This window comes from Hyperolius riggenbachi, chromosome 2, assembly GCF_040937935.1.
Source record: "Hyperolius riggenbachi isolate aHypRig1 chromosome 2, aHypRig1.pri, whole genome shotgun sequence".
NCBI classification, from domain to species: Eukaryota; Metazoa; Chordata; class Amphibia; order Anura; family Hyperoliidae; genus Hyperolius; species Hyperolius riggenbachi.
The window spans coordinates 152,203,550-152,214,269 of NC_090647.1; positions in this window are offsets into that span (position 1 = coordinate 152,203,550).

Consider the following 10,720-nt stretch of genomic DNA (forward strand, 5'->3'; position numbering starts at 1 on the left):
TAAAGCAGTGTTTCCAGCTACAGAAATCCCATTGACTTATTTTAGTGAATTTAAAATGCAGAACATGTGCAGTCTGATTTCAGACTGGCTCGGTATCATCATCAACAACAACAACAAATAACATTTGTAAAGCGCTTTTCTCCCGTGGGACTCAAAGCGCATAAGCATGGCTCAGACCATCGTGGTACAGAGGAAGAATTTTATAAATCTGGAAATGCCAGGCTAAACAGGTGGCTTTTCAGTCTGGATTTGAATAGCTCCAGGGATGGTGCTGTCTTTACTGGGTGTGGTAGGGAGTTCCAAAGAGTATGGGCAGCATGACAGAAGGCTCTGTCTCCAGATTTTTTGAGGTGCACTCTGGGAGTTGCCAACCTTTCATATTAGTTTTTACTGACAAAGTCATCAAAATTTACTGACACAGGATATTTTTTACTGACTAAAATGAAAAATTAGTGTAGTCATGTAACAGAATGTGGGCGTGGTCATGGGTGGGGCCAAATATACATGACCTTCTCAGTGCTGTAAAAGGTCTGCCGGGGAAGTTTGAGCTCTGCCATAGTGTTTCCCCCCAAAATACATGTAATCTGACAGCATTTCTGTAATGCCTGGGGCACTAGAAACTAGCAGATATATAGAAATCGAGAAGTTGGGGATAGCCAAAGGTCATACACATATCAGAAATAGAGGTACCAGGAGTCAGACAAAATCAGAGTTGTTAACAGGCCGAGGTCTAAACCGAGTATCAGATGCCTGCAGTACAGGAAGGATGAGACTAAACAAAGTGAGGGCCACGCAGGGTCATACACAGCAAAACAATCAGGAGCAGATACAATATACAAGACTGATCTAACTAGACTACATATATATTGGCAGTGTCTGTGTATATATATATATATATATATATATATATATATATATATATATATATATATATATATATATATATATATATATATAGCTCTGAAAACTAGCTGTTTTAAGCACAATACCACGGCAAGGTCCAGCACTCAGCGAACTGATAGTTATAACGGACAGCGAGTAACTGAATGCCCTGGGCTTATATAGAAAGAATAGATCACAGACCAAGCCCCCAGGAAAATCAGACCAATCAGTAACATCGCTACAGCAAGTGTCAGCTGACCGCAGGAATCAGCTGACATACCTCTGACACGCCTCCTTAACCTATAAAGACAGCTCTGAGCTGCCCACGTCCTCCTAGGGTGACTGCCAGAAACAGCACGCTGACTCACATCGACAGGGGAGCCGGGGATGCGTCTGAACAAAGAGGAAGAGGAAGCTTCTTGCAGCTGCTCAACATTGTCAGAGCAGCCTCCAAAGACAACACCAGATACGTTTGTTACAATTTCACTAAAAATACATTGTTATAAATCACCTTTTTGCTTTGACACCAGCAACTTCTTGGAGTTGCACCTCACAGACTGTGAGATAACTTGACTCTCAACACAGCAAGCATTATTGGAGATAGACCGTTCTCAGGCGTCTTCAATATACAAGGAGTTTATTCACTACACAGATATACAGATACAGTTCATCATATCTTAGCCAAGCAGATTCTTCTTTAAGTCCCTTTGCGTTACAAGCTCTTGATCACCTTCCTGTTGAAGGTAATCAGGTCATCTTCTTTCTATTCTAAGTTACATATAACTAGGTATATACAGCATACATTATATCAGCTTACATAAAGAAAGGAAATAATTATGGTTCCAGTCAGTAGAAGTCAGTAGATGGAGAGCGTGAAAGTAAGAGTAAGAATGCGCTCCGCTGGCCCATCCGGCCCTTTAATACTGACTAGGAAAGAGTTAAATGTGACCTCATCTGAGCCCTCCCCCAGAACCGACTATTGGCTTAGACCCCTCGTGGTGTCTTAATACCCACCTACTCGATTAATATTCCATGACCCCTTTCACTTACATACAGGAATGTGATATTTTGTAAATATGGGCTATGTTGATTAATCTCGTAGTCCATTTGTCTGGGGCAGTGTAGACCTGTGGCCTTCCTTCAGGAACATGTTCTCAGTATCTGAAAAGTAAGTAGCAGTTAGAGGCACCCCAAAAGGACACAGAAGATCCTCTTCCTTTCTTTTAAGTCAACAACCTTTGCAGCCGTGTTAGGGATAGGACCCTCCTTCCTCCACAATTGTAATGTCACGTATAATCACAGGGTTTATGTTGCCATACAGATATTCCAATCCACCTCCAGAGTCCCCTCCTATATCCTGGGTACTTCAATGTGTACTCTGTGCAGCCCAGTATAGGAAATAAAAGAAAAGGGGTGCTCTCCGTGGATAATATTCAGGCAAAATGTATTCAAAGTGTTGGATAAAATATGTACATAATCACTCACATAATGAGGGTCCCAAACCAATTAGGACCCTCTCCGGCTAAGTCACTTCCCACCCTCGTGGTACTCGGCAACACTCGTCCGAGAGCGGGCTATGCAGCTGGGATCGTTACCACTTTGTTGCTGAGTACCACGAGGGTGGGAAGGGACTTAGCCGGAGAGGTCCTAATTGGTTTGGGACCCTCATTATGTGAGTGATTATGTACATATTTTATCCAACACTTTGAATACATTTTGCCTGAATATTATCCACTGAGAGCACCCCTTTTCTTTTATTTCCTATACTGGGCTGCACGGAGTACACATCGAAGTACCCAGGATATAGGAGGGGACTCTGGAGGTGGATTGGAATATCTGTATGGCAACATAAACCCTGGCGCTGTGATTATACGTGACATGTTCTCAGTATCTGCTTGTATCATCTGCTTCAAGCAGACACTGAGATGCTTCTGCCTGCATCTTTGAAAACTCTATTTAAAGGTATACTCTGCGAACAAGCCTTTTACCTAAAACTCAGTCCAGATAACTGAGGCCTACTTAATTTATAACATACATGTAATCTGGCAGAGGTTCCTCCAAAATACAGATAATATGGCAGTGGTTCCCCCAAAATAGATGCAATCTGGCACCAGCGGTTCCCCCAATATACACATAATCTGGCAGCGGTTCCCCAAAAATACAGATAATCTGGCATCAGTTCTCCTAAAAAAAGTGCCCCCAGTATGGGTAGCCAGGTCTATAGGTGTCCCCAGTGGAAGTAACCAGGTCCATAGGTGTCCCCAGTATAGGTGGCCAGGTCTAGAGGTATCCCCAGTTTAGATAGCCAGGTCTATAGGTGTCCCCAGTATAAGTAGCCAGATCTATAGGTGTCCCCAGTATAAGTAGCCAGGTCTATAGGTGTCCCCAGAATAGGTAACCAGATCTATAGGTGTCCTCAGAATAGGTAGTCAGGTCTATAATTATCCACAGTATAAGTAGCCAGGTCTATAGGTGTCCCCAGAATAGGTAGCCAGATCTATAGGTGTCCCCAGTATAGGTAGCCAGGTCTATAGGTGTCCCCAGTTTAGATAGCCAGGTCTATAGGTGTCCCCAGAATAGGTAGCCAGGTCTATAGGTGTCCCCAGAATAGGTAGCTCGGTCTTTAGGGGTCCCCAGAATAGGTAACCAGGTCTTTAGGGGTCCCCAGTTTAGATAGCCAGGTCTATAGGTGTCCCCAGAATAGGTAGCCAGGTCTTTAGGTGTCCCCAGTTCAGCTAGCCAGGTCTATAGGTGTCCCCAGAATAGGTAGCCAGATCTATAGGTTTCCACAGAAAATGTAGTCAGGTCTATAGGTATCCCCAGTATAGGTAGCCAGGTCTATAGGAATCCCCAGAATAGGTAGCCAGGTCTTTAGGTGTCCCCAGAATAGGTAGCCAGGTGTCTCCAGAAAAAGAGGTGGCAGCGCAGTAAAGGGAGAGCAGCAGGCACAGCGGTGGGGAAGGGGAGATGTCTCCACCCCCCTCCCTCACCTGGGGCTTCCCCTTCTGGAACTAAGCTTTGTGGTAGGTTGGCAATGGGCGAGGAACGACTTACCTCTTCCTTGTTCCGGGTGTGAAAGGGAGCTTTGCGTGCTGCTGGCCTAGTCTACTCATGCACTTAGCAGACCAGAGCAGCGGCATGCAGAGCTCCCTCCCGCGCTTGGAACAAGGAAGAAGTAAGTCCCCACCCGCTGCCAGCCGCCCACAAAGTTTAATTCTAGAGGGGGGGAGCGAGGAAGGGGGAACCCCAGGCGATGGAAGGGGGGGGGGGAGGAGACAGACCCCTTCCCTACAATAGATACTGGAAAGCTGGAATCCGTATAAGGGACAATGGTGGCCTGTAATCCATCACAGGCATACTGGGATACACTACAAGGGACGCTGTAAATCCACTATAGTATAGCAGCTCTTCGCCTTTGACAATTAGTGTTTTTTGGTTAGTGGTGGTAGCTGGTGCCTGACAGGATAGCTGTGATGGCTATGGGGAAGGTTAGGTGGAGGGCATTGTTAGGTGGTAGGGGTTGTTAGTGCTAGGCATAGGTAAGGAAGGGGTATTGTAAGAATTAGGTTAGGATAAGCGGTGAGTAATGTTACTGATATTCTGCTAACGGTAAGATAGTAGAATTTTGGTAACGTTACCAATATTCTACTATGGGGTAGATTTTGCATTTATTTTAACATGCTTTTAAATGTATACCCCACAGAGTCCCACGGTGTGCATACACTGCACGGCAATCCTCCCCAGCACACTGACATGCTTCAAATAGGTTGTACACACGTGTAAGGGAAGAAATTACGGTATGTACATGTTCACAAACACCACACACACAATTTGTATACACACACTGTATATGCTCCCATACACACACAATTTGTATACAAACCCTGTATATGCTACCTATTCATGCAAACGATGTAGTGAGTTTTGTGTACAGCTGGATACAGGCTTTGCAGATCCCATCTGTAGGCCATCAATGGAAGATGGATTGCAGGACTGCTGAAACATCCCTCACTGGCACCTGTTCCCCAAGAAAAACAGGGAACCTACGTAAAATGTTGGACAGCCTTATTTTTGTTAGTGTGAAATTCTCGGAGTTTAGCTTTAAGAGAAACTGGGCTAATAAGGAGATAATAATGTAACTCGTCATGAATATTAACATACAATGAGCATCAAAGTCAAGAGGAACCTTTATTACATACGTAAGTAAGGTAAAGTAAGACTTAAGTGACGACAGTGCCTTTTGAGCTTATATAAAATACGTCAGATGAAGAGAGGATTCAGTAGCATCTTTGTTCCTTGGCTGATAAACTCTGCTCACTGTGAGGGTTTATTTATAGCTCATGAACATTATAACACGCAAAAGAGTGGCTGGGTGATCAGATTACTCAATATCATCCTAGACAACAACAGTAACCTTATTATGAAGACTGGAATGTGTGGCCTGCTAGTTTTATTGCACCATCCGATTCTCATCCTGAACAGAGCCTGAATGCCTTGCTCTATTTTGGTATTTTTATGTCTAAAGAAAGACACCTTTATAATCGGCCATAGGCATCATGTGGTTTTAGGAGGAAGTTAGCACAAGAAACAACAAATTAATTTATAGAAAAAGTTGCTTCTGTTATGGTTAAACCTTCCATAGAACAGCTAATGGAATTATTATTACTGTTATTTTGAGGTATAGCATGCCAGCAACTTCCATAATGCTGTACAATAGAAAATACATAGCAAAACAATTGCATAAACAATGAGGGGATACATAGTACATAATTGAACAGCTCCGCTCTTAAGTTGTACATAGAGGTGGAAGACATATAGACACATTACAGAGCAGTACTGGAACACACCAGTGGTTCGGACCTGACAATCTAAGGTAGTAAAGGATACCTGTAACCGCCAGGAAAGGGGGAGGGATTACATACTCACCTAAGAAGGGGGGGGCCCTTCCCTGTCCTTTCTGTGTGCTCTTGTTCCACCACCAGGCTCCGTTCCTGCGTCTTACTTTAATATCAAAGAAGTACTTGGGTCTCTGAGCCATTCATTTTCGGAAGTACTTAGCAACCCAAATACTTCCAAGGAGACCAGGAAGATGCAGCTGGCGGGAGACTTTAACTGGCAGGAGAACGAGGAGACTGAGAGAGGATGGTGAAGGCTTTAAAGTGTAACTGTCAGGCATAAAATCAATTATTTATTTTTATCTGGTAAACAAGTAACAAGTATGCTAACCAGGCAATCCAAAAGCTCAAAATAACTCTGACTCTCATTTGGTTCATTGACACACAAGGGAAGTTGCAGGGCATGCTGGGTTGTCTTTTTTTTGCTTCTTTATTTCCCCTCAGACTTGACACTAATGCAGCCTGATTGGCTGAAGCCTCTTTCCCTCCTGTTTTTTCCTCCCACACCTCGGTTCCTCTCTGATTGGCCAATATTTCTCATGCTGAGACAATGCACTTTATAATGCAGAGCTGGGTGAGAGTGCCTGAAGACTAAGAGGAGGGTGGGCAAGGCATACACAATCAGGCAGAGGAGAGTAAGGGAGGAAATTACATCAGGATTGGCTTCAAGATAGACACAATTAAAATGGAGACTCCTAAGAAGGATTTTCTCTTTTTTTTACTATAGAAATATCACTAAAATAAAACTGTGGACAGTGCAATACATATGCACGTAGAGCAAGTATTTATCTACATATTTATGTTTTTTTTCTGAGATAGTATGGCTGAAAGCTCCTCTTTAAGTCAGGCATGTCCAAAGTGTGGCCCGCCAAGCCTTTTCTGGAAGCCTGAAGCTCTCTGCACTTGTTAATTGCATCAGGCCTCCAAGCACCGCTGCATGCAGGGGCCGCTTTGTGTCGCTGCTCTGCCTCCCCTTGTCTATAGTCTTTTAGTAATTACTAAAGGACTACAAACAAATAGCAAGTTCTATGAGACTTTCCTGGAGGTGAAGGAGAATCTCGGGAAGGCAAAACAGACACATTGACATGGTAAATGGCCACTAGCGGTAGCAGCCACTGTTTAGCAGCTGCCACTGTGCCAGCAGCACTATGGGACATGCAAACTGCACACGGTATATGGTTACTTTCCTTGGTAAATGTTTTATTTGACAAAATTCATAGACATAATGGGCTTAGCAGTGCAGCTTAATGAGGATCGCGAGCTATGCTGCGGTAGTGAAGCCTAGCGTGCAGTGGTAACTTACGCGCACCCCTTGTAACTAACGGCAGCTCCACTCATCCTGCCCTGAGCCTCTTCGGGTCCAGTATCTTTATAGGACGTGATCCCAGCGCTTTGATTGGCCCAATAGGCTGCCTGTCACTGGGCCAATCAACATGCAGGGATCACATCCTATAAAGCCACTGGACCCGAAGGGGGGGGGCGAGACGGGTGGAGCGGCCGTTATTTACAAGGAGCGCATGTAAGTTACCAGCGCACGCTACACTGATATGGCCTTCAGCCTAAAAAGTTTGGACACCCCTGCTCTAAGAGATCACCTGCTCGCTTCTAAGGTGAGTATGTAACATCCCTCCAGGTGGTTACAGATATCCTTCAAAGAAAATCTGAAGTGAAAACAATCGGATGAAATAAACAATTTTATCTATAGTCTTAATCTTAAATAGGACTTCCCTGGTGTCCCAAAGTCTAATGTTTAGGTTAAAAATCTAACTTTACTGCCTCGAGTTAAATATAACGTTTATTCACCACTCATACAGATAAATATTAACTACTGAACTTTCTTAGCTGTTTCGTACTCTCACTAGTGTTGTTCTTGAGCCACACAGGAGTTCATGACTTTATAGGTGATTCTGAAAATAGACAAGCTGAAAAGGTGACTAATAACTATAAGGGCCGGTTTGCACTGCACAGATGAAAAACTGATCTGTGGAACAGATCAGTTTTTAAAAGGCATCAGTTTTTCATCTGTGACCCTCCATGCCATTAACATGCAGCCAACGTGACGTGTCTGTTCAGGGCAGTTTCTAGGCTAAAATGCACCCAGGACGAGGGTGTAACAATTGCACCCCCTTCCTCCCCACCCCTGTGGACTCCCGAACCTTTACTCTTTAGGAACAGTCACAGAGCCACATGTCACAGTAGATCTGCCAACTTACTAGTGACCAGCAACTCATCCAGGAGGAAGCAGGGACCAGGAGAAAACACACAGGTGAAGAGAGCCCGGAAAGCCGACTCCTCCATTGGCGCCGCGCACTGACAGCCTGCAGTACCGCTACAGGACATCAGGTGTCATCACGCGGTGGTGGCAGGATGATGACTTTATGTTGGATGCAGGCAGCCCAGGAGGAGTCAAGGAAGGTGATCTCGCTGGGAATCTTCTTCTTCCATTTGGCTGCACTGCGCATCACCAGCTCCCTAGGAGTTATGTCCTTCTGCCTGCGCCCCCCCTTCTTCTACTTGCCAGTCTGCGCCCAGGGTGGTCGCCCTGACCGCACTGCCAAAAAAACGGCCCTGCGTCTGTTGACCTGGAACAATTTCTCCCACCCCAAACTTGCAGTCTGCTCGACAGAAAGGGCCTAACGGAGCAATGTGAACGGATCCTATTGATTAACCTAGGCTCAGTTCACGTCTATTAGGATCTGGTCCGTTTAGTTCCGTCAGTGTGAACCGGATCTTAGTTTAGAGAGATAAAGAGAAGGATCTGAGGACCAATCCATGTGGTACCCCAACAGAGTGAGTACACAAAAAGGAGGTGGTGCCGGAATGTGCAACTTTCAAGGTCCTATCAGTAAGAAGAAAGGCATGTAGAGAGTGAGATCTTGAATGCCCAGAGCAGAAAGGTCGTGCAGAAGAAGAGGATGGTCTTACCTGGGAAAGGGAAGAGAAGGGGAGAGTGATGGAAGGGCGCTAAGGGGAGGAGGAAGGTGTAGGGGGAGGGAGGTAAGGGGAGGAGGAAGGTGTAGGGGGAGGGAGGTAAGGGGAGGAGGAAGGTGTAGGGGGAGGGAGGTAAGGGGAGGAGGAAGGTGTAGGGGGAGGAGGAAGGGTAAGGGGAGGAGGAAGGTGCGGGGCTGGGATAGAATGCCATGTTTTTCTTTTATAGCACTGGCCTAATTATGTGTATGCATTTTGCCACAGTGGCTCAATGATTGTGAATGAGAAAACGCATGAAGTGTGCAAAATTGTACTGCAGGATTGTACGTTTTTTGTTTTTTTTCCCATATGCAAAAATCGCATTTGGCAGTGAATGCAACCCATTGTTGACTTACATTGGTTGGAAATTCTAATGTGAATTCATAGCAGGAAAAATGCACAACAATTTGATAAGTGTGAACCCTGCCTCTGGGAATTCTAAAAAAAAAAATCTGATTTACTTACCTGGGGCTTCCACCACCCCCTGGAAACCTATGCCTGCCTAGCTGCAGCTCCGCTCCAAGCTGGGCTCCCGGGGTCCCCTCCACATTCTTTTTAAAGAATTCCCAGATGCATCCTTTAAGTTTATTAATTTCATAAGTTACAGAAGTACAGTAGGGTTCTGGTTATCCTGAACTTTACCAACCGGCAGAGCATGGGGAGAGCCATGGGGGTCTGACTCTATAATTATGCAGAGCAACGTGCAGTGGAAACTACTTACAATGATCCGGTCTTCTTCCCTCCTGGCTGCATCTGTTGTGCATCTTTGTATGGCTTCCAATGTGTAACCTGGACCACATCAGATCACGTGATGCATCAAGAGCTGTACAGAGCAGATTCAGGAGAGCAGCTGCAGGAAGTGAGCGTTTATAAGTAGTTTTGTGGCGGGAGATGAGTGTTAAACTTAGGCCTTGGCTGCTTGACTACTCAACCATAAAGAACACATATCCTGCATGAGGCAATCCTCACCTGTGCCAGATGCCTGGGACTTTACTGTATGTGATAATTAATACATTAGATTATGAACAAAACAGTCTTATATTAGCAGGCAGAAAAATGTTAAGTTTGCAAATGTAAAAATATGTTTATTAGTAACTCAGTAAAGCCCTTCAGGTAATATACAATAAATGGGTGCCATTGTTCATGAAGTAAGTACCACTACCATGTGACTAAGGTTAGCATGGGGGACCCCACAAGAGGAGCACACAATGAACTGCAGGTTAAGTGACATACTTAAGACTTCTGTCACTTGAAATGATCTGTAGAGATCACTGTACAGACACTGTACAGCTCCTGAGAGTGCACTGCACTATGGAGAGGAGAGGGAGAGCACATATGAGCAGAACCATACCGCATGAGCTTTTTTTTTTTTTTTTTTTTTTAAAGTTCCTGCAAAGCAAAAGAGGCAGCGAGTGTAGCGTTCTGATCTGGTGGGTTGTGGCAGGCAAGTCACCTGGACAACTAAACTGCAGAGCTGGCAGTAGCCACACAACATTTAAAAGTACCCATATTGCATTAGCTGTATTTAATAGATTAGCCATTAAATTCATTAAACCATTGCATTAAATGAAAATCTATTAAAATATAGCCTTTCTAGGTCCAATGAAGCTGAAACATCTAATGCTAGGTACACACGATACAATTTTGTGGCAGATTTACCTGCCAGATTGTTTTTTTCCAACATGTACAATCTGAATTTCGATCGACCAACAGATCGATCCCTCTCTGATCAAATCTGATCGGAGAGGGATCTATTTGCTGCTCATACACTGCACACAGATTTTGAATCGATTTCAGCATGAAATCTGTTCACAACTGTGGACCTGCCACTGCCGCCTGCCTCGCCGCCCCAATGATATTGCCTGTCCACCAGGGCGAATCCCCAGGTCTCTGCAGTCTCTCAATTCTTACCTCAATTCTTACCGGCGTCCTCCTCTGTTCTTCCCTTCATTTCCTGTCCCGCCCTGTGACAAGCG